This window comes from Delphinapterus leucas, chromosome 9, assembly GCF_059928025.1.
Source record: "Delphinapterus leucas isolate spDelLeu-1000000601 "Yukka" chromosome 9, BTC_Dleu_Yukka2, whole genome shotgun sequence".
Classification (NCBI taxonomy): domain Eukaryota; kingdom Metazoa; phylum Chordata; class Mammalia; order Artiodactyla; family Monodontidae; genus Delphinapterus; species Delphinapterus leucas.
Genome location: NC_143137.1, coordinates 7,973,097 through 7,997,963, shown reverse-complemented (window position 1 = coordinate 7,997,963; position 24,867 = coordinate 7,973,097).

The following is a 24,867-nucleotide window of genomic DNA, read 5'->3' as shown; positions in this document are numbered from 1 at the left end:
ACAGAGAGAGGGAAAAACAGAAGAGTAAGCTGCCCCTGCTCCCAGAGGGCACACAGTCCAGACTGGAAGACCCATCCATGGGCAAGTTCAGACCCACTGAGAAGTGCCAGGGGAGGGGTAAGCAGAGGGTGAAAAGGGATCCTACGAAAGGCATCCATCACAGCATAGCCCTTTGTAATAAGTAATTCCTCTGTGCCCTGTCTACCCCAGCCTGAACTGAGCTGCAAGCAGCTAAGAACATAGTTTATCACTGTGTGTCCCCTGCCCCTAGCACATAATAAGCCATCAATGCATTTTTGTTGTTTCTTGAAGTAAGGGTCATGTCACTTAATCTGACGTGGGTGGGGAAGGGAGAGTAGATCAGGCATTGGAAAGACTCCCAGAGAAGGCAACCCCAGGTCCCCACAGAGGTGTGGCTATGAGAACAGCATGAGCAAGACACAGAGATACAGGGAAGCATGATACATTCAGGGACTGGGGCCGGTTCTCTGTGTCTGGGGGTGGTAATGTATGTCAGCAGGAGGAAGACTGCATGTAATGGGCAGAACCCTTATTATAAAGAGTTTGGTGATGAGATTTGATATTGAGGCAGCAAAGAGCTACTGAAAGTGGTTTTGTGAAAACTCCCCTCGGGAGAGTGAGAGTATGTGTTCAAAGTGAGCACATCTGGAATAAGGAGATGCAGAGGAGTCTAAGGTGGTGCTCCATATTAGAGGGAAGAGACGGAGGGGGGAGGGGGCAGAAACAGGCAGGGACTTGAGAGGTATGGAAGAGGAGGAGTGATTGAGTAAATGACCGACCAGAGGAAAGTGCAGGGACTCTGACTTCCATCCTAAGAGATGGAATCATGCTGCACCCTCTACAGAGATGGGGAGTGGGAGGTGGAGTGCATGTGGAGGGAAGATCACGTGTTCCATTGGGCACAGAGTGTGGACTTGCATTAGAGCCACTGATAGTTGGCCATCTGTGTATCTTCTTTGGAGAAATGTCTGTTTAGGTCTTCTGCCCATTTTTGGATTGGGTTGTTTGTCTTTTTGATATTGAGCTGCATGAGCTGCTTGTAAATTTTGTAAATCTCCTTTGTCAGTTGCTTCATTTGCAACTATTTACTCCCATTCTGAGGGTTGTCTTTTCATCTTTTTATGTATCCTTTGCTGTGCAAAAGCTTTTAAGTTTCATTAGGTGCCATTTGTTTATTTTTGTTTTTATTTCCATTACTTTAGGAGGTGGAGTGTTCTCTTAATTTCACGTTCAGATTTTTCAGCATTAGTGTATAGGAATGCAAGAGATTTCTGTGAATTAATTTTGTATCCTGCTACTTTACCAGATTCATTGATTAGCTCTAGTAGTTTTCTGGTAGCATCTTTAGGATTCTCTGTGTATAGTATCATGTCATCTGCAAACAGTGACAGCTTTACTTCTTCTTTTCCGATTTGGATTCCTTTAATTTCTTTTTCTTCTCTGATTGCTGTGGCTAAAACTTACAAGCACATGAAAGAAAGCTCAACATCAATAATTATTAGAGAAATGTAAATCAAAACTACAATGAGATATCATCTCACACCAGTCAGAATGGCCATCATCAAAAAATCTACAAACAATAAATGCTGGAGAGAGTGTGGAGAAAGGGAACCCTCTTGCACTGTTGGTGGGAATGTAGATTGATACAGCCACTATGGAGAACAGTATGGAGGTTCCTTAAAAAACTACAAATAGAACTACCATATGACCCAGCAATCCCACTACTGGGCATATACCCTGAGAAAACCATAATTCAAAGAGTCATGTACCAAAATGTTCATTGCGGCTCTATTTACAATAGCCAGGACATGGAAGCAACCTAAGTGTCCATCAGCAGATGAATGGATAAAGAAGACGTGGCACACATATACAATGGAATATCACTCAGCCATAAAAAGAAACGAAATTGAGTTTTTTGTAGTGAGGTGGATGGACCTAGAGTCTGTCATACAGAGTGAAGTGAGTCAGAAACATAAAAACAAATACCGTATGCTAACACATATATATGGAATCTAAAAAAAAAAAAAGGTCATGAAGAACCTAGGGGCAAGATGGGAATAAAGACGCAGACCTACTAGAGAATGGACTTGAGGACATGGGGAGGGGGAAGGGTAAGCTGTGACAAAGTGAGAGAGTGGCATGGACATATATACACTACCAAACGTAAAATAGATAGCTAGTGGGAAGCAGCCACATAGCACAGGGAGATCAGCTGGGTGCTTTGTGACCACCTAGAGGGGTGGGATAGGAAGAGTGGGAGGGAGGGAGACACAAGAGGGAGGAGATATGGGGATATATGTATATGTATAGCTGATTCACTTTGTTATAAAGCAGAAAGTAACACACCATTGTAAAGCAATTATACTCCAATAAAGATGTTAAAAAAAAACAAGAAGAGTCAGTGATAGGCTTGTGGCTACTTTGGAGATCTGTGTAATATCAATAGGCAAAAATAATTATCATTTTTAAGTTCAGCAAATATTATTGTGTCAAGCCAGGAGCAGGCGGTGCAGTAGAGGTGGGAACAACAGTGTCACTGCTCTCAGGGGGCTTACATTCAGCAAACAGTGAACAAGCAGGGAAATAATGTAATTGTAGATAGTGATGAACAGCATAATTAAATAAAACCATGTGCTCTGAGAGAGAATAAGAGAAGCCTCAACTTTTGATGGCTTATACCGGACGTCATCTCTGAGGGTGTGACATTTAAGTTGAAGCCTGAAGAAAGCCAAGGACAGCCAGGGAAGAGGTGACGGACTCCAGGTGGAGATAACAACAGGAGGACAAAAGCCCTGCAACAAGTGAGAGGTTAGCAATAGAGAAATAGGGAAGTGTGTTATTCTTAATAAAAAGTGGGACAATGTGTCCAGGCAGGTTATAAAGAAAATTAACACTTAAAATGAGAGAGGCATGTGGCTTCGCTAAGTTTTGGAGATTACTTCCTAATAGACATCGTAATAAAATTATTCATCCAGAGCTCCAAGGCAACAGTAACCAAAGAGTGTATCTGAATGTTATATAATTTGTTACATTCATTACAATCAAAAACTGAAATCAGTTGCCTTGCTGGAAAAAAAGTGACTGACACGATGTGAAGGTCTTTGAAGAATCTCATTTAATATCAGCAGGTTAATCAACAGGCTAATAAAACAAGTTTTAGTTAAATACTTACAAGGAAACATTGCTCCTGTGCTTTGGTGTTCGATTCTTTTGTTGTAGGGGAAAAAAAAACATAAGGGCAAATTTTAGAGGTTTCACTGTTTAAATAAGTATCCCTTTTACCCACTTGAAAAATATGACACTTGTTATGAAGTTTTTGTCATCTCACTGCTCTTCTGTGAGATTGGAGGACTTTGAACTTGTGCCACTTTTATTAATTGCTGTGCCATCGAGAAAAGCTTTAGCATTTTGTTCCCTGGGAAAAGGGCCTGATAACGGATGGATAATGAATGACTGAGGGCTTGGTGTCCTGTGAACCAGAAAGGGGTTCTACCTCCACTGAGTGGCAGGTGTGATTCATGACCTCAGGTTGCCTGTTACATAAGCAGCGTCTTACTCTGCTGTTAAAGGATGCCCACATTTTGCTGCTTCTTTTTTTTGCTGTTGGTGAAGATGATTTGATTTATTTATTATTTTTTTTATTCCTATTAGTCATCCATTTTATACACATCAGTGTATACATGTCATTCCCAATCTCCCAAATCATCCTGCCACCACCAACATCCCCCGCCACTTGCCCCCCTTGGTGTCCATACGTTTGTTCTCTACATCTGTGTCTCAATTTCTGCCCTGCAAACCGATTCATCTGTACCGTTTTTCTGGGTTCCACATATATGTGTTAATATATGATACTTGTTTTTCTCTTTCTAACTTACTTCACTCTGTATGACAGTCTCTAGATCCATCCATGTCTCTACAGATGACCCAATTTCCTTCCTTTTCATGGCTGAGTAATATTCCATTTTATATATGTATCACATCTTCTTTATCCATTCATCTGTTGATGGGCATTTAGGTTGCTTCCATGGCCTGGATATTGTAAATAGTGCTGCAATGAACATTGGGGTGCATGTGTCTTTTTCAATTATGGTTTTCTTAGGGTATATGCCCAGTAGTGGTATTGCTGGGTTATATGGTAATTCTATTTTTAGTTTTTTAAGGAACCTCTAACTGTTCTCCATAGTGGCTGTATCAATTTACATCCCCACCAACAGTGCAAGAGGGTTCCCTTTTCTCCACACCCTCTCCAGCATTTGTTGTTTGTAGATTTTCTGATGATGGCCATTCTGACTGGTGTGAGGTGATGCCTCATTGTAGTTTTGATTTACATTTCTGTAATAATTAGTGATGTTGAGCAACTTTTCATGTGCTTCTTGGCCATCTGTATGTCTTCTTTGGAGAAATGTCTATTTAGTTCTTCTGCCCATTTTTGGATTAGGTTGTTTCTTTTTTTAATATTGAGCTGCATGATCTGTTTATATATTTTGGAGATTAATACTTTGTCCATTGATTCGTTTGCAAATATCTTCTTCCATGCTGAGGGGTGTCTTTTCGTCTTGTTTAGTTTCCTTTTCTGTGCAAAAGCTTTTAAGTTTTATTAGGTCCCATTTGTTTATTTTTGTTTTTATTTCCATTACTCTAGAAGGTGGATCAAAAAAGATTTTGCTGTGATTTATGTCAAAGAGTGTTCTTCCTGTGATTTCCTCTAAGAGTTTTATAGTGTCTGTTCTTACATTTAGGTCTCTAATCCATTTTGAGTTTATTCTTGTGTATGGTATTAGGGAGTGTTCTAATTTCATTCTTTTACATGTAGCTGTCCAGTTTTCCCAGCACCACTTATTGAAGAGACTGTCTTTTCTCCATTGTATACCCTTGCCTCCTTTGTCATAGATTAGTTGACCATATGTGTGTGGGTTTATCTCTGGGCTTTCTATCCTATTCCATTGATCTATATTTCTGTTTTTGTGCCAGAACCATATTGTCTTGATGACTGTAGCTTTGTAGTATAGTCTGAAGTCAGGGAGTCTGATTCCTCCAGCTCCGCTTTTTTCTCTCAAGACTGCTTTGGCTATTCAGGGTCTTTTGTGTCTCCATACAGACTTTTAAGATTTTTTGTTCTAGTTCTGTAAAAAGTGCCATTGGTAATTTGATAGGGATTGCATTGAATCTGTAGATTGCTTTGGGTAGTATAGTCATTTTCACAATATTGATTTTTCCAATCCAAGAACATGGTGTATTTCTGCATCTGTTGGTATCATCTTTAATTTCTTTCATCAGTGTCTTATAGTTTTCTGCATACAGGTCTTTTCTCTCCCTCAGTAGGTTTATTCCTAGGTATTTTATTCTTTTTGTTGCAATGGTAAATGGGAGTGTTTCCTTAATTTCTCTTTCAGATTTTTCATCATTAGTATATAGGAATGTGAGATTTCTGTGCATTAATTTTGTACCGTGCAACTTTACCAAATTCATTGATTAGCTCTAGTAGTTTTCTGGTGGCATCTTTAGGATTCTCTATGTATAGTATCACATCATCTGCAAGCAGTGACAGCTTTACTTTTTCTTTTCCAATTTGTATTCCTTTTATTTCTTTTTCTTCTCTGATTACTGTGGCTAGGACTTCCAAAAGTTTGTTGAATAATAGTGGTGAGAGTGGACATCCTTGTCTTGTTCCTGATCTTAGAGGAAATGCTTTCAGTTTTTCACCATTGAGAATGATGTTTGCTGTGGGTTTGTCGTATATGGCCTTTATTATGTTGACATAGGTTCCCTCTATGCCCACTTTCTGGAGAGTTTTTATCATAAATAGGTGTTGAATTTTGTCAAAAGCTTTTTCTGCATCTATTGAGATGATCATATGGTTTTTATTCTTCAATTTGTTAATATGTTGTATCACATTGATTGATTTGCATTCATTGAAGAATCCTTGCATACCTGGGATAAGTCCCACTTGATCATGGCGTATGATCCTTTTAATGTGCTGCTGGATTCTGTTTGCTAGTATTTTGTTGAGGATTTTTGCATCTATATTCATAAGTGTGATATTGGTCTGTAATTTTCTTTTTTTGTAGTATCTTTGTCTGGTTTTGGTATCAGGGTGATGGTGTCCTCATAGAATGCGTTTGGGAGTGTTCCTTCCTCTGCAAATTTTTGGAAGAGTTTGAGAAGGATGGGTGTTAGCTCTTCTGTAAATGTTTGATAGAATTCACCTGTGAAGCCATCTGGTCCTGGACTTTTGTTTCTTAGAAGATATTTAATCACAGTTTCAATTTCATTACTTGTGTTTGGTCTGCTCATATTTTCTATTTCTTCCTGGTTCAATCTTGGAAGGTTATAGCTTTCTAAGAGTTTGTCCATTTCTTCCAGGTTGTCCATTTTATTGGCATTGAGTTGCTTGTCGTAGTCTCTTAGGATGGTTTGTATTTCTGTGGTGTCTCTTGTAACTTCTCCTTTTTCGTTTCTAATTTTGTTGATTTGAGTCCTCTCCCTCTTTTTCTTGATGAGTCTGGCTAATGGTTTATCAATTTTGTTTATCTTCTCAAAGAACCAGCTTTTAGTTTTATTGATCATTGCTTTTGTTTTCTTTGTTTCTATTTCATTTATTTCTGCTCTGATCTTTATGATTTCTTTCCTTCTGCTAACTTTGGGTTTTGTTTGTTCTTCTTTCTCTAGTTCCTTTAGGTGTAAGGTTAGATTGTTTATTTGAGGTTTGTTTATTTATTTGTTTCAAATTTGTTTGTTTCTTGAGGTAAGCTTGTATAGCTATAAACTTCCCTCTTAGAACTGCTTTTGCTACCTCCCATAGGTTTTGGATGGTCGTGTTTTCATTGTCATTTGTCTCTAGGTATTTTCTGATTTCCTCTTTGATTTCTTCAGTGATCTCTTGGTTATTTAGTAACGTATTGTTTCGTCTCCATGTGTTTGTGTTTTTTACGTTTTTTTCCCCGCAATTGATTTCTAATCTCATAGCATTGTGGTCAGAAAAGATGCTTGATATGATTTCAGTTTTCTCAAATTTACTGAGGCTTGATTTGTAACCCAAGATGTGATCTATCCTGGGGAATGTTCCGTGCGCACTTGAGAAGAAAGTGTAATCTGAGGGTTTTGGATGGAATGTCCTATAAATATCAATTAAATCTATCTGGTCAATTGTGTAACTTAAAGCTTGTGTTTCCTTATTAATTTTCTGTTTGGATGATTTGTCGATTGGTATAAGTGAGTAGTTAAAGTCCCCCCTATTATTGTGTTACTGTTGATTTCCTCTTTTATAGCCCTTAGCAGTTGCCTTATGTATTGCAGTGCTCCTGTGTTGGGTGCATATACATTTATAATTGTTATATCTTTTTCTTGGATTGATCCCTTGATCATTATGTAGTGTCCTTCCTTGTCTCTTGTAACATTCTTTATTTTAAAGTCTGTTTTATCTGGTATGATTATTGCTACTCCAGCTTTCTTTTGATTTCCATTTGCATGGAATATCTTTTTCCATCCCCTCACGTTCAGTCTGTATGTGTCCCTAGGTCTGAAATGGGTCTATTGTAGACAGCATATATATGGGTCTTGTTTTTGTATCCATTCAGCAAGCCTGTGTCTTTTGGTTGGAGCATTTAATCCATTCATGTTTAAGGTAATTTTCGAGATGTGTGTTCCTATTACCATTTTCTTAATTGTTTCGGCTTTGTTTTTGTAGGTCATTTCTTTTGTGTTTCCCACTTAGAGAAGTTCCTTTAGCATTTGTTCTAGAGCTGGTTTGGTGGTGCTGGATTCTCTTAGCTTTTGCTTGTCTGTCAAGCTTTTGATTTCTCCATCGAATCTGAATGCGATCTTTGCCTGGTAGAGTAATCTTGGTTGTAGGTTCTTCCCTTTCATCACTTTAAGTATATCATGCCACTCCCTTCTGGCTTGTAGAGTTTCTGCTGAGATATCAGCTGTTAACCTTATGGGTGTTCCGTTGTATGTTATTTGTTGTTCTTCCCTTGTTGCATTCAGTAATTTTTCTTTGTCTTTAATTTTTGTCAGTTTGATTACTGTGTGTCTTGGCATGTTTCTCCTTGGGTTTATCCTGTATGGGACTCTCTGCACTTCCTGGACTTGGGTGGTTATTTCCTTTCCCATGTTAGGGAAGTTTTGACTATAATCTCTTCAAATATTTTCTTGGGTCATTTCTCTCTCTTCTCCTTCTGGGACCCCTATAATGCGAATGTTGTTGCATTTAATGTTGTCCCAGAGGTCTCTTAGGCTGTCTTCATTTCTTTTCATTCTTTTTTCTTTATTGTGTTCCACAGCAATGAATTCCACCATTCTGTCTTCCAGGTCACTTATCCGTTCTTCTGCCTCAGTTATTCTGCTATTGATTCCTTCTAGTGTAGTTTTCATTTCAGTTATTATATTGTTCATCTCTGTTTGTTTGTTCTTTAATTCTTCTAGGTGTTTGTTAAACATTTCTTGCATCTTCTCAATCTTTGCCTCCAGTCTTTATCCGAGGTCCTGGATCATCTTCACTATCATTATTCTGAATTCTTTTTCTGGAAGGTTGCCTATCTCCACTTCATTTCGTTGTTTTTCTGTGGTGTTATCTTGTTCCTTCATCTTGTGATGAAGGAACATAGCCCTCTGCCTTTTCATCTTGTCTATCTTTCTGTGAATATGGTTTTTGTTCCACAGGCTGCAGGATTATAGTTCTTCTTGCTTCTGCTGTCTGCCCTCTGGTGGGTGAGACTGTCTAAGAGGCTTATGCAGGTTTCCTGATGGGAGGGACTGGTGGTGGGTAGAGCTGACTGTTGCTCTGGTGGGCAGAGCTCAGTAAAACTTTAATCCGCTTGACTGCTGATGGGTAGGGCTGGGTTCCCGCCCTGTTGGTTGTTTGGCCTGAGGCAACCCAACAGTGGAGCCTATGTGGACTCTTTGCTGGGGCTAATGGCGGACTCTGGGAGGGCTCACGCCAAGGAGTACTTCCCAGAACTTCTGCTGCCAGTGTCCTTGTCCTCATGGTGAGACAGAGCCACCCCCCCCACCTCTGCAGGAGACCCCCCAACACTAGCAGGTAGGTCTGGTTCAGTCTCCCCTGGGGTCACTGCTCCTTACCCTGGGTCCCGATGCGCACACTACTTTGTGTGTTCCCTACAAGAGTGGAGTCTCTGTTTCCCCCAGCCCTGTCGAAGTCCTGCAATCAAATCCCGCTAGCCTTCAAAGTCTGATTTTCTAGGAATTCCTCCTCCCGCTGCTGGACCCCCAGGTTGGGAAGCCTGACGTGGGGCTCAGAACCTTCACTCCAGTGGGTGGACTTCTGTGGTATAATTGTTCTTCAGTTTTTGAGTCACCCAACTCAGCAGTTATGGGATTTGATTTTACTGTGATTGTGCCCCTCCTACCGTCTCATTGTGGCTTCTCCCTTGTCTTTGGATGTGGGGTATCTTTTCTGGCGAGTTCCAGTGTCTTCCTGTCGATGATTGTTTAGCAGTTAGTTGTGATTCTGGTGTTCTCACAAGAGGGAGTGAGAGGATGTCCTTCTACTCCACCATCTTCAAAGATCACATTTTTCAGATAGTAACAAATTACCACCTTGAGAGTAGTATGACAGGGTTAAAGGTCAAGGCTAATTATTTTAATGTCATCAGTTTTTATTTTCTTTTTTATGTTGTAGTAGAGAAGATGGGATTAGTTCAAAACGCCTTGGCATTAAGGCGTATCCTTCCCTCTTGTACTTTTCATGACGCCCCCAGTAGCATCTTCATCAGAGTGGGTTGAAGATAAGGAAGCTGGCCTGAGATCTTCTCCAAGGCAGTGTTTATGTGGGGCTGATTCAGGCTCCTGCATGCTGGGAAGATGCAGTAAGAATCATTATAGCAATTGTATTTGGTTGGCCAAAAAGTTCACTCGGGTTTTTAATGGCAAAGCCCGAATGAACTTTTTGTCCAGCCCAATACTTATTGATCGACATTGGCCCAATCATCACAGCTTTCATCTTTTTCTCTTTGCAACCCCCCTGTCTTGTAGAATCTGCACTTGCTCCCTGATCACCCCTTGGCTGGTCTCTCTCTCCTCGTACTCATGGGGCTTCCCTCTTTTGATTATTCATATTTGCTTCCTTACATCCTCATTACCTGGACCTCTTGAAGTTTGATGACTTGAAACGTGAAACTGCCCTTCAGTTTCATCGGCGACCCCCTAAGCCTCAAATCCACGGATATTGGTCAAGCTTTGTTGATAGAGTGACCACCTGAGACAGTTGCTACACAGTATGATGAATGCATTTGTCTGGATAGACGGCGGCTTAACACAAAGATGGGAGCCTTCCGGAATGAGAATGAGAGCTGACTTCAGAGCAGTAACCTTTCTTCAGACTACATTGCCTTGATTATCTTTCCTCTTTGTAGCTGCCGCTTTTTTTTTAAGTCTTTCTTCTTCTCCTCTGTTGGCATACCTTGAGGCAAGCACTCACCCGGCCCCCGATCCCGTTCCAAGTACTATGTCCCCTCTCAGTTTCTGTCATTACTATGGATGACTCACAGATTCACAGCTTTGGCTCTGATCTCTCTCTTGAAGTCACAAATCTTGTCTCCTGTGTATCCGCAACAGACCATTGCTGTATAAGAGGGCTTCTCCACCAGGGTACTGTTGGCATTTGCAGTGGGCGAGCTCTTGTTGTATAAGACTATCTCACACATTGCCAGACATTTAGCATCCCTGGACCCAGGGCACTAAATGCCGGTAGCACCTTACAGCTGTTTCTAAATCACACCTGAGGAGGTAGAACCAGCCCCAATTGAGACCCATTAACACCTCAAATTCATCCTATGTAAAATCAAACCGAACTTCTTTTCTGCAAAGCAGCACCCTCCTCTGAAATAGAAAATTCTTTCAAAATGTTCAAATTTGCTTAACCTTAAAACCAAGGAGTCACCACCAGCTGTTCCATCTGGTTCTCAAATCCCACTGATTCCCTTTTATGGTATATTTGACCCCTGCCTCTCTAATGGGGCGTGTTCATGATCCTCCAAGTCTTTATCACATCATTCCTAGAACGGTTCCTCTGTTTCTAGTCTCCTTTCCCTCATGGCACATCCCAGAGCATCACATCGACATGCTTCTCACTTGCTTTAAAACCCACAGGAACAGACTTCTACTACAGGATTACACCAGATAGGTACCATGAAAGCCCTCCCCTATAAACATTTAAAATTGCATGCAAAAAATATTTTTTAAATCCTTTGAAATGTGTAATTGAGCTTGAATGAAAGTGAGGAAGATCCTTAGTAGCAAAACCGTGGACCAACAGCATAATGGCCGCTAAAGCCATAACTGGCCTGAAGGCTTCTGCCAGTTCCCTGCAGCTTTTCACTTTCAGTTTCCATGACTGTGTGGGGAAGAAGGGTCATACCAAGTGATGAGTTGAATCAAATATCCCTTTATGGAAAACAGAATCCAAGAGTCTAGATTCTCAGTGAAAAAAACCCTAAAAACCCACTCTGCAAAGGAAGACAGCACAGGACTTTTGACAGTCTGGACCTTGGATGGAGGTAAAGAGGAAAAGAAAGAAATTATCGCTCGAAGCTGTGCAACAAAAAGCCAGTTCTGATGCCTGTTTACAGGTCAATTTCACACTGTTTGCACGGTTGGAAAAACAAATTCAAGCTGAAAATATATTCTAAAGAGGTCTCAGCTTGGGTATTAATACCCCCCAGGTATCTGATAAAAGCAAATATAAACTATCTGAGAGGTTCAACTGGACCTCAAGGAATTCCCAGAGATGCATTTCCAAGGAATATGATCTCAAAGGAGAAAATAATCAAGCAATGTGTAGTGAACCGAGATACCACAATTGTGAGTCAACAGAAATAACTAATAGCATTTTCAGTCCTGCAAAGACTTGAATATTGGAATTATTGGATCAGATTTATTTTTAAGGAGAAATTGAAGAGATGATGATGGAAGACACTATCAAAATCATTAGTAGCATTTGAAAAAGAGCCAAATAAACATTATAGAAATCAAAATGTAATGGATAAAATTAAAAGCTTAATAGACTTAAATAGCAGTTTCTACCCAGCTGAAGTGAGACTAGTTAAATGGAAAACAGATTCTGAAAAAGGTTCCCAGAAATCTGGTTAGTAAGACAAAGAGTTGCTAAATATGAAGGAGAGATTAAAAGCAAGAAATTAGATCAATAACATCTAATACATATCTAATTAGGGTTCTGGAAGAAGAAAAAAGAAAAAGGACTAAAAAAAGTGAAATTTGCATTATTATAATTATTAAAGTATCATTTTCCTAAGCATTTTCTACTAATCAATAAAACTCAAAAAAATCCAATAAGAATAAGCCAAAAATGAACAGATACTTTTTAAAATAAGGAAATATAAATGAAAACTTAACATGGAAAGGCAAACAATCAGGGAAGTATAACTAAAACCAAAAAGAGATACTGTTTGTCATTCACCAGTTGCCAAAATTAACAGCTTAAGACCAGAGGTTGTCAAGGATTTGATCAACTGAAAGTTTTATATACTGCTGGTGGGATTCTACATTCATACAAGTGATTTGGGGAAATTTGAAGATGCACAAACCATATGACCTAAAAATTCCACTAGAGGGATATGCTCAAAAGACTCTTACACATTTTCACAGAGCATGTTGAAATAGCAAAGAACTAGACACAGTCCCATGTTTATTAATACTAAAATTAGAAGTCAAAGAACAATATACCATATACCAATGATAATGGATAAACTAAGTACAAGGCTATATATTTTACCATTATTCCCTGTACTTTATATAAACATAATATTTGTTTGTGTAAACTGCTTTAACATTTTAAAAATTTAAGGTTGACTTTCCATTACTACAAAACTAAAGTGCAAATATCATGAAAATACCCATAACCGTTTCTCCCACCACAAATTCTACTTCTCAACACTGTCCCCACCAGCCTAAGTGATTACCCCATAGTTCCTGAAATGAGTGGGATGTTTCCTTCACACCTTGGCCCAGCCATTCAGGAGATTCTGAAATGCTCATGTCCTCATTCCAGTTGTCTAGATCCTACCCAGCCATCAAAACTGCAGTCAGATCTGTCTCTTCATGGAGGCTCTCCAGTCCACCTTGGTCCTTGGTAATCACTCCCTTCTCCAAAATCCCATAGGACCCATTGCCTGAACTGCTCCTGTGACATTCAGTGTGTATTTTTTCATCTTACTGTGTGTGTGCCCTATCAGATATCCAGGCATAAAGCTTTCATAATTGTAAACTACTAAACATAACTCGGTCTCCACTAACTCAGAACCTTAGAAGGGCAGGAATCAGGTTTTCACTTCTGCCCCCAAAATTGTCTCTCCAGCCCTAAGAAGGTGCTTATGTAGCATGTCATTTCAGTTGCAAAACAATATTTTGCTACTAATTTGAAAAGTTATAGCCATCTTTTAAATACAAAACAAGCTGAGGTGCTTGTTTTATATTTAAAAGATAAAATAAAAATTAATAAAATCAGGGCACAGGATATTGAGACATTCAGTATAAATAATAGGCTGAGGGAAGGCATGTTTCTTCAAATAACTACAGTATTTAATGGAGAATAAAAATAAGGGAGGCAACCAGTACTCACACAAATCATTGTCCCTGGGATTCAGGTAATTCCTTCTTCATTTGTTCTATAAAGAGGAAAAGAAATATTTAATATAATTGCCCAGGGCTTTGCCAGTGAAAAAGACTCAAAAAGTGCTTCACTGTATCCCACCAACAGCATGTGGTTCCACTCGATCCCTTTGGTTCTATTAATCACATTTGTTCGTGGGGCCATGGTACAAAGGAAGTACCCAGAGTTACTGAGGAGACCATGAATGCCCATGACCTCTATAGAAACTGAAGCCAAGTTAACTTAGAGTGGGTTGGCTTATTCTGTTCTCTTAATTCTGCTCAGAATTATGAACTCCCATCTACTCTGTCACTTCAATTCCATTCAAATTAATAAAATCTAATTCATTTGAATAGGATTCAAAGTGATTTGATTCAACTCAGTCAAATTCTGCTCAGTGGAATCAGTCCTTGATTGAAATCTATTAAGTTCAATTCAATAAAATAAATTTAAATATTATGCAATGAAATTAATTTTTAATGAAGTAACATTTCAGTTCAGGTCCATTTTGATCTGAACTTCAGTTCTCCATTTCTAAATTTGGTCCCTATTCAAATTAATAAAATGTAGTAAAATCCGATGTAACTCTGAAAGATGCAACATGAAGCTAATCAGCTTCACTCATTTCTATTCAGCCCTAATCAAATGAGTTTAATGATGTTCAATCATAGAGAGATAAAATGTTCACCTTTAATACCAAATTGAATGTTTATATTATAACTTCAAAATTATAAGGTTTCCCAATTTTACATCGCTGTCTGCAGTATGAACTCCACAGGACTTTTTTGGATTAATTCTTCCAGTGCTGGGGGCAAGGGCAGCTGTCAGCATTATCTTTAGGGCTCTGCATCCCTTGGACTGCGCACATCTCTTACTGAAGGAAAAGGGGATTCTGGCCTGCTTGATCTTTCAAATTATAACGATCAGATTATCTGGAGAGCTCTATGGTAGCTACAGCACCTCCAAATTTCCTCTCTGCTCCAGCCCAACCTAGAACCTATTATAAAGGTTCTTTTACCTTCCTTCTTCTCTATGTCATTTGCATTGGGAGGAAGGTTCTCACCAGTACAAAAATGTTTTGCATCTACAGTCTAGAATTAAACATATCTTTACTTATAATTGTAATCAGATCAGGGTGGTCAGCTGAAATTTAGTGATGAATTGGAGGAAAAAAGATTGGGTGGTGCCACGGTAAAGATGGAAGGGTACTGGGAGATTTTTCAGAGTATGAGTCTTTCTTTAGAAAGAGGATCCTGTGCAGTAGGGGCCTTCAAACAGCCAGAATGGGCCAGATGGCATTCTGGAGAGTGCTGTATGGGAGCTGTCAGCAGGGGGCGCTAAGCAGAGCACTGAAAGGCAGGTTCCTGCTGCAATTGTACCTGCTCTAGTTAGTTCCTCTGCTAAAAAGCCACCTGTGATTCTTTAACACAATTTGTAGATAAGGAGATAGTGGTAGATAAAATAAGACTAGGTTTCATCAAGCTAAAAATATACTTTTAAGTTTACATTTTGGAGACGATAAACCTTTGCAGTATTTAATGTTAGGTATTACGCTTTTTAATATTCTGCAAAAGTGGATGAAATGAAACTAATTAAATGTCCCAGTGACCATACTGGGTCTTACCGTAGATGTGCCAGGATAATATTTATGTAAGCAGACTATTAGGTTACTTTGTGTAGCCCAGAAGTTCTAAAGAACATATTTTGAAAGCCACAGGTATGTGCCACATTTTCATCAAGAAGTCCCCATGCATTTGCCCTTGTGTTTCTGAAACAACTTGTTATTGGAGAAGATAAGAGATCTGTTGGTTTCTTTAAATTTGGAGGAACAAGTTGCCTCTTTTCTTTCTCCCTATTTCAGTTTAGTCATCCGAACCATAATAAATCCTCAGCATAATAAAATTTGGTCTTAAGTGAGTACAAACTGCCATGATTACATTCAATTCAATCCATATTTGGCTGTTTTAATACAATATGACTTACTTTGATAATTCAGCTTCTAGTTAACCTAGAACGTGGTTTATCATTTCATAATCTCGTCGCAGTGATTACACCTACTCAATGTAGTTAACAAAAATCTTCATATTCTGAGATCAGAGAAATTCTTGAACTCTTAGCACTGGATAATTAAATTGTTTCTTTTCTCACCACTCCTTATCTTGTCTTTTAAAAAGTCTTTCCATTTTTGTCTCCTTTAACTTCTTTTCCCCAAAGCCAATTAATAGGTAAGTAATGATTTGTAAAGCAAAAAGTAACACTTCGCTAGCACAGCACTGAAAAAAAGCAATTCTTTGCTCAATACAGATTGAACCATTCTCTTCTCGCTGAATATAAAATATATGCCAAATTAGTAAATTATGATGATTTGATTTAACTAAATTAGCCAACACTAATAGCAAAGGGTACAACTTGCTTTTTCCCTGGAATGTGTTGTTCTTATTGGCATTCTTCTGTTCCTGGCAGATGAGGAAACAACTGAGTAAAACATTTTGTACTGCACTTAACTTATTTTCCTAGGAAGGAGAACAAAATAACATTGATTTTGCATCACCCTAACTGGGAACGTTAGTTATATAAGACTAGAAGTGACTTGAGAAAAAGGTGGGGATGGGGGAAGAACTGGGAAATTGAGCTACCCTCACCTGGTCAGTAGTGTGTCTCCTTCTTGCACTGAATACAAGAAACGTCACTGCAGATCACCTTCTTAGATCCCATCCTGATGTCTAACAGGAGTCCTTCCCTATAGGAACTGAGGTCTGCCATGTGAGGTTAGTTCAGAGCCTGGGCCCCATGCAGAGCTTAGGGCTTCTACTGGAACACCCACGGCCCAAACAACTTGACAATGAGTCTTCCTCTCCTGGGCTTCCTGGTACTCCTGCAGGCGTGGTTGGGAATCAGCTGGCTCTTCCGCCACGTCCCCTGCAGCGCATTTCTCAGTCTCCTGCTGAGGGAGCCGCTGATGATGACCTTGCTCCCTTGACTGACATCGTCCTGATTTTTATCAAGAATACTGAGCCATACAGCTTCTCTGGTTCATGCAATTTATCATCACTCTCTATGACAAAAATATAACAGTGTTAGGTTGTTTCTACTGGCCACTGGAAGAAAGAATCGGAAGTTGAGCTGAGGTTCTGAGATACATACTCTTTCATGGGCTTTTTGACGTACGGGCAGAACAAGGGCATTTCCTGCCAGGCAGCCCATTGACTCCTGTTCTCCGGGTGTCTGGTTGTTTCTTACCCTCCACCGGGTGTGTTAGTGTCCCCTAATTTCCAAAAACAGTGATAGTAACTGAAATTTCTTTTGAGAGAAAGAATTTAGCATTAGATCAGCTTGAAAAGATGCAGTGTGGTGAATAGATGTGATAACCAGTCTGTCATTTTCTGGAAGGCCCCAGGGGCCTTTGCAAGGTAAGCACGGTGCCATCCACCTTTGTCCTCTTCCTGTAACATGGCCAGAGATGGAATCCACAGAGACCTAGTGCAGCTTACTAACCAAATGACCTGGTTCAGATTTTATAGTTTCTGTAAATGGAATATTTTAAGCCTTATTTTTTTTTTTTAACTCTTGACTGCATCAAAAGGAAACAAGAATTTATTATTGGTCATGGTTCCAACATTGGAAAAAGCATCAGAAGTTGGATGTGTTACTCTTTACCCTGATGGAAAGAGAAGCGAGAAGCAAATTAGCTTGAATGTAGAAAGCAAACAGCCCCCATCTGCTGGGACAGGCCCCAGAGACGCGGGAGACAAGGTTTCAGAATGGACCCTTATCTCAGAGAGCTGGCATCTTCCTCCCTTCAGAGCAGGGTGCTGACATCCCCTTCTGTACCTCTTGCCAGGTCAGCTCAAATGTATTTCTTAACATTCAGGTGCCATAAATCATCTTGTGAAGGGAAAAATAGTGACTTTTCCAAATTAAGTCAACACAACTGGAAAATCTGGAAATTTGTATGAATTACAATACCTGAGTAACTCCTTTCTAAGTTCAGAGCATTTGCTCATTTATTATGTCAAGCCTGAACTCACAGTACAGTTGCCTACCTTTAAATTGCCTATCTCTAAATAAAACAAAAACAAAAGCTATTGGCATATGTGAGAAGGCACAGTGGCAGTTTTTTCACAATTCCAGTATGGCCCTCACTTACTTTATTGTGTTATTTGCTTAGATGCTGTGACTGTTCACACAATAGCTCACTGAGTGCGAGACTCTTTCCTCCTTTTATTGCTAAGCACAAGCACATGCACAGATACTGGGACAAGTGTACACCTAACATCCTGAAAGGGCTGGTGAGTTATTCGAATGGAATTTTAGGCATGTGCCTGGAGATGTTAACTGTCAAGTGCAGGTTTACTGGCCGCACAGCCTCCATGAGATTCCATTCATTCCCCAGCTTCCTGCATGGGAAGCTGTTCTCCGGGCCTGAAACTCCTCTCAACAAAGACCGTCTAGCTGTCAAATTAAAAGTCCAAACCTTCATCTTAATGGACTTTGCTATGAAATCTGACAATGCCGACCACACTGCTTTTCTGGAAATTCTTTGCTTGTTTCTCCTCCACCCTCTCTGTCCATTTTCTTTCTTGACCTCCACGATGGCCAGCTCCCTCTCTTTCTGTTCTCTAAATGCAGTTGGAATCCAAAAGATTCCAGTGACGTCTCTCCTGCTACCAGTCATTTACCTGATGGTTCCTAAAATGGGACTTTCAGCCCAGAGAATGCTCCTGAGATCCAGACTTCGATAGCCATTTGCCCACCTCGTGTATCAGGTTCACCATCCTTTCTTTGACATTCCCTATATTTCTCATCTTCCTCCCTGTGATCTACCTTGGTGAAGCACATCACCATCCTCTTAGTCACCTGAGCCAGAAACCCAGGATTAATCTCCACACCATCTTCCCACCTAAATCCCAACATTCCCAAGCTGGTTATACCTCCTAACTCTCTTTCCACTTTCTCTTCCTCTCCATTTCCACTACTCTCTTATTATTTCTCTTTTGTATTAACATAGGAGCATCACATCTGGCCTCCATGACTCCATCCCCCTGAAATCTGTCTTTCATCTCACTGTAGTTCCTTTAAAACACAAATTTGATCTTGAAAATCTCCTGCTTAAAATACTTGAATGGTTTCCCATTAGTTTCAGAATGAAGTCTGAAACCTTTAACCTTCTTAAATAGGAAGAAGTAAACGCAGAAAAGCAAGAATAAACCAAGGCAAAATAACTTCTTATTTGGACAGAGTTTGTTGTGCTATGACCCTTACCCACTGTCTATTGTGACCTACTCCTGCTACCCTCTCAAACTTATCTCTTCAGCCCTATTGTACCATCGATGGGTACACTCCTACTTGAGTGTTCCATATAGAACTTTGCCACCTGCTTCCTTTACATAGGAGTCCTTATCTCTCTTACCTCCTTATTCACCTGGGTAACTTAACCTTCAAGACATAGCTCAGATATGTTACCTCTTCTAGGAAACCCTCCTTCCGGACCTCCTTTCCCTCACCCACTGTCCTGTGTGTTCATAATAATAATTGAACTGAACTCTCAATCTGTATCTTTTCTCTCCATTATTCTGCTGAGTTTCTTGTAATGTTTGACACATAATGGAAACACAGTGGATGTTTGATGATTAGATGAGTGAATGAATGAATGGCTGAATATTAGGCCAAATAATAAAGCAAAGTAATATTGTATAAAGAGCATTGTGCAATGTCTTGTGAGATACAGTGTCAAACTTCCGGTTTGGGAGCCAATCTGCTGTGTAATTGAAAGAATTGTGTAACCTTTCTGGACCTCAGTTGCTTACCTGTAAAATAAGGAGATCATACTAAGGTGTAGTCCATGTTTAGCTCTAATATTCTGTCATCTCTGTCATTTCACAGAAAAAACACAACTAGCCATGAACTGAGTTGTATATTAAAGAATCGGTGCGTGGCCTACACACCTTCATTGTGGATGTGCCCCACCTGGGCGGCCAGTTTACTGAACAGGCTCCTAAATTCCTGCAGCGTGCACGTAAACGTGTCTTTCAAAGGAAGAGGTGCATACCGCGGTGGGAAAACTCGAGCTTACCAATCCCTCTGATACTTTTTTATTAAATATTCCTGTTATTGAATTTCATTGACTTCTAAGAGGGTTGAATGATGTTCAGTCTATCAGAGAGAGATGCTGCTCCTGGGTTGGGGGGATGTAAGTGTGACACGATAGCGACTGGGTCCTGGTCCTACTTCAGTGTGCCTTTCCCCTTTCTTGTAGATGGAAGCCCTTACACCTGGTGGGTGGGCAAAGCCAACGAGAAGCACTACTACTGGGGCGGCTCTGGGCCTGGAATTCAGAAATGCGCCTGCGGCATCGAGCGCAACTGCACGGACCCCAAATACTACTGCAACTGTGACGCGGATTACAAGCAGTGGTGAGTGCGGGGGGCTAGCGTGCGAGCTCGCCCTCCTAGCATGCCTGTAGGTCACACTAATTAGATGGAAGAGAAAGTGTGAAAAGTGCTGAAGTAATAAGATAATAGGTTAGAAAGGTTTAGAGCTAACCCAGTTGGCAAATGTCAGGGACGTTCTGAAAAATATAAAAGCGGAAAGAGGTCAGTGCTACAAGGGTAGGCATTTAGAATAGAAGAACACATAATTGATGTGTTCATATTTTATTCAGAGAGGGAAATAATGAGCCATGTAGTAGACAGTGATTTGCATTATAAAATGTGCTTTGTGACAATAGAGGGGGTGGCCGCGGGCAGGGAGCCCGTGTGCAGGCATGTGAGAGCGTTCTCTGCAAACAGCCTCCTATGGTGAGTGCTTCCACCTCCTGCAATGTTTGCTTTGAGTAGCTGGATGAGAAAAAAAAAAAAATGAGGGGGAAAAAGAAAGGGAAAAAATTGTGCTTTGCTCTCGGTTTCAGCAACAGTGCTTACCGGTCTACTTTTCTTTTATGCCTTGAACTGTTTATAACTCTGATACAAATCAGTTCAAGGAAGATCTATTTTGGGTTTCTTTCATCCCTCTGCTGGCTTTTGTCCTGCTTCACGGTGAATGGCTGGTTCTGTGTCAGTAATAGATAAAGATAAATCAGCTGTCATTGCATAAGAAAAAGGCCCCAGAAGTTGGAGAGGAAGAATATAAACTTGAGTGCGGTTCTTCCTAGATGCACACATCCTGCACCTGCTTCTGGCTTTCTGACACGTGGAGAGGCTGGCTGTGCTACATTCCCGCCTCTGGGCGGCAGCAGAGAGCAAAGTCCTGCATTTCCTCACGTGACCAACCACAATTTACTATTGTCGCCTCTGTTTTACACCATTTGGGATAATTTACAAGACAAGGTCATCCTACCAGTTTACTGAAAACTAATTCTGAGTGTAAAGTTATATAATTGTCAGGTTGGATGCTTAATTTCCAAAAGCCATTTTTCTTTTAGTAAATGAAATGAATTACCACGGCTGAACGTTTCAGTGGCCTAGAATTTGTGTGTGTGTGTGTGTGTGTATAAATAGTTATCATTATTCTTAAATTATGTTTTATCGTAAAGAGGAAATCATGATACTCACTTTTTAATTTTGTTTGAAAGGTGTATCTACACGCACGCACACACACACATTCATACCCAGTATACAAACTAAAAGGAGAATGAAATCAGAAGGACCTGGGCTTTGAAGATAACTTTTCACTCAGTCAGTCAGTCGGTCCTTCATTCTGTCAGTCATTTACTCAGCAAATATCGATGGAGCTCTAATGTGCCAGGGAGTCTTGTAGGTACTGCGAATAAAACAGAGAATGGCAATAACAAGAACCCCTGCCCTGACTTATGTTCCTGTCACTTCTTACTAGTTGTGGGTCCTTAAGCAAGTTCCGTGGGCTCTCTCAGATTCATTTCTCTGTTCAGCTTTGACTCACGCCCCCTTCGGGAAGCAGACTTTGAGTGCAGCCTCTCTGACCAGAAATGAGAGCACTGTCCCAGATGGTTCATTGTCCAGGGAACCCAGACTGTTCAATTCTTTTTGTACTACCACAGAAGAGAGTTGACATATTCAGAAGGAAAAGGGAAATCTTGTGTGTGAATCCAAGTGAAATTCATTTTTGTCAGACATCATTCCAAGTGCTAGGGATACAGTGACAAATAGAACACGCTCTTCGTCCTCAAGGTGCTCAAAAACTAGTTAGGAAGAAAACACGCACACAAATAGATGACATAAAACAATCAGTGCTCTGAAGAAGACATTGCAGGATACAACAAAACCAGTGCAAGAAAATTTAAAGTCCAACTGAGGGAGAGCTGGGAGGAGTTAGGAAAGTCCTTACAAGACAGGGATGCTTGAGAGAGAAGTAAGAGTTTGTCAGGCACACTCTTCCTTGCATGATTGACTTGGAGGAGAAGCATGAGTAAGGACAGTCAGTTTGGGGAACTGTCAGTGCAGTAGATCTGGAATGTGATGTGGAGAAGAAGGGAGAAAGCACAGTAAGGCTGAGCACCTAATGTTAAGGATAACATTAGAGCTGCCATTCTTTGCAGGGAGTGGTAGGAGTTTGGATTTATTGGCAGCGAGCCCCGTGGAGGAAACCTTGATAGGGATGGCGGCGGGAGGGGAGGAAAACAGTCAGCAAAGGATGTCAACATAGTCCTTGAAAGGCATCGCTGGCGGTCCAGTGAGTAAGACTTCACGCTCCCAATGCAGGGGCCTGGGTTCAATCTCTGGTCAGGGAACTAGATCCTGCATGCATGCCACAACTAAGAGTTCACATGGCACAACTAAGAAGTCTGCATGCTGCAACTAAGAAGTCTTCATGCCACAACTAAAAGATCCCACATGCCGCAACAAAGATCCCATGTGCCACCCGGCGCAGCCATAGATATATATATATATATATATATATATATACACACACACATACATATATACGTGTATATATATATATATATATATATATAAAGAAAGGCATCAAGGGCAAGACCGTGGAAAAAGGGGAATACATGTAAGATATTCGGGAAGTGGTACCTACAGCACTTGATAGTTATGACTATGTGAGAAGAAAGAGAGGAGTCTGGGTAGGCTCCCCACTGGGCACCTAGAAATGGTTAAATTCCTTATCAGGCTAGGAAATAACAATTTGAGGGGATAGGTGATTTCAAAGGGGGAGGTGGGGTGGGGGAGGGATGCACTGGGAGTTCATCCTGAGTTCAAAGCTGAGTTCAACTTTGAAAATATTAAATTTGAGGCTCCAGCATAACACCATGTCTAAACCCAGAGGGGCACCATTAATGGGATTACTGATTAAACATACAGGCTACAGAGCAGTGTATTTCCGAGAACACACCTGAATTCAAATCACAGATGGGAAGAGGTGTAGACAGGTCTGTTCAGCCTCACTTGCAGACACACCCGTCTAGCAAGCTCTTGACAGGATTATAGCTTTTCACAGTTACCTGGGGACTTGGACAGTGCTGATGTCTTGTTCCCTTCCAGCTGAGTAGCAGCCAAGACATCCTCACCCCTTCGCTTCTGTGAAGTCTGTGTAATGTCTCATGATAGGGGCACTGTATTTTGAGCAAACTGAAAAGTATAATAAATATGTTTACAATAAATAGCTATTAAAATGATCTTCCCTATTTGGCACAAGAAAAGAAGTTTTTGGTGATGTCTTACGGGGCTTTGAATTCACCAGCACCTGGCAAAGACCTGTTCTGTGGATGCTTTCAATATTTTAGAATGATTGTTTCGTTTCTGGAGGTGTGTTCCAAAGTTCCCAGGAGCAGTAGAGAGAGACCTGGACTTGGAGACAGAAGACTTTACGTCCAGGCCAAGATTTGCCACTTTGGGGGCAGGTTTCTAACCAGTCTGAGACTTAGATTTGTCGTCTGTATGATAAAAATAAATCTGGACTGGTAGATTTTTGTGAGAGTTAAATAGAATGTGGAATAGGAAAATATTCTGTGAATTGTACAGTGCGGATACATACCTATTTGCAATTCTTAATTATGTAATTCTCATTGCAATTCTTAATGGCTCCAAATGAATCTTAAGAAATGAAAGCAGACTGTGGAAAGAGGTGCCTTTGCGTTCTCGACCTGCTGTGCCACAGGGCTCGAGTCGAACTCTAGAATACCACGTGGCAGTGATACGGAGCAGCCTTTATCAGAGAAACTTACAAATCAGAGACCATCAAGAGAAGAGAAGGTCCAGGTCCACCAACCCTATCAATCCTCACAGAGAGATGCTGGGCCCAGGCTCTTGTGCTGAGCACAGTGTTCCAAAGAACCCCTGGCTTCTCTCTCTTCTCATAGGGCAAGAATGAGAGCAATTTTGTCAGTGGAAGAATCAGATTCTGAGGGCACCAGGCCAGCTGGGCATAGGGCCAGCTCTTTACTGCATTGCCTGGTAGTCCCGCAGGAGCAGGAGGGAAGCCAGGGCCCCTGCAGGAAGCTGACTTGAGTGCAGCCTCCCTGACGGAGAGAACTGGGGAGCACTTCCAGCAGGTTCATTGTCCAGGCTACCCGAAGTGTGTGCTCCATGGTCACTGGTCTCCAGGTCTTTTCGTCCTACCACAGAGGACGGCCGAGAGACTCAGAAAAAGGAGATTCTAGTGCATACACCCAAGTGAAATTTGCATATGTGAAACCACATTTGTTGTGATGTAAAAGTAAAAATAGAGGTGCTACTGAATCTCATGCCTACAGACTCCAGCTAAGAAAGTTACTTCTTCCAGTCATCTTACCTCAATCACAGAGAATCATTTGGTTAAACTGGGATGAGACAAATGGGTGCAAAGTTTCCTCCTACGCCACTTCCTCTTTATGTGACCTAAGCTGGGCATTTCGCCTCTCTAAGATTTCATACCAGCAAAATGTAGATAGTGCTTCCCAATTCATGTAAAGGTCTGGTAAAGCGCTGTCATAAATCAGTGTTTAAAATTGCAGTAGGGTATGTTATTTTTATTACTTGAATGTTGAATGGAAGTGCAGCTAAAATATTAAAAATTTTATTTTCTTTATTTTATTGAAGTATAGTTGATTTACAGTGTTGTGTTAATTTCTTCCATACAGCAAAGTGACTCAGTTATACATATACATATATATATTTTTTTCATATGTTTTTCCATTGTTTTGTCACAGGATATTGAATATAGTTCCCTGTGCTGTACAGTAGGACCTTGTTGTTTATCCATCCTGTATATAATAGTTTGCCTCTGCTAACCCCGAACTCCCAGTGCATCCCTCCCCC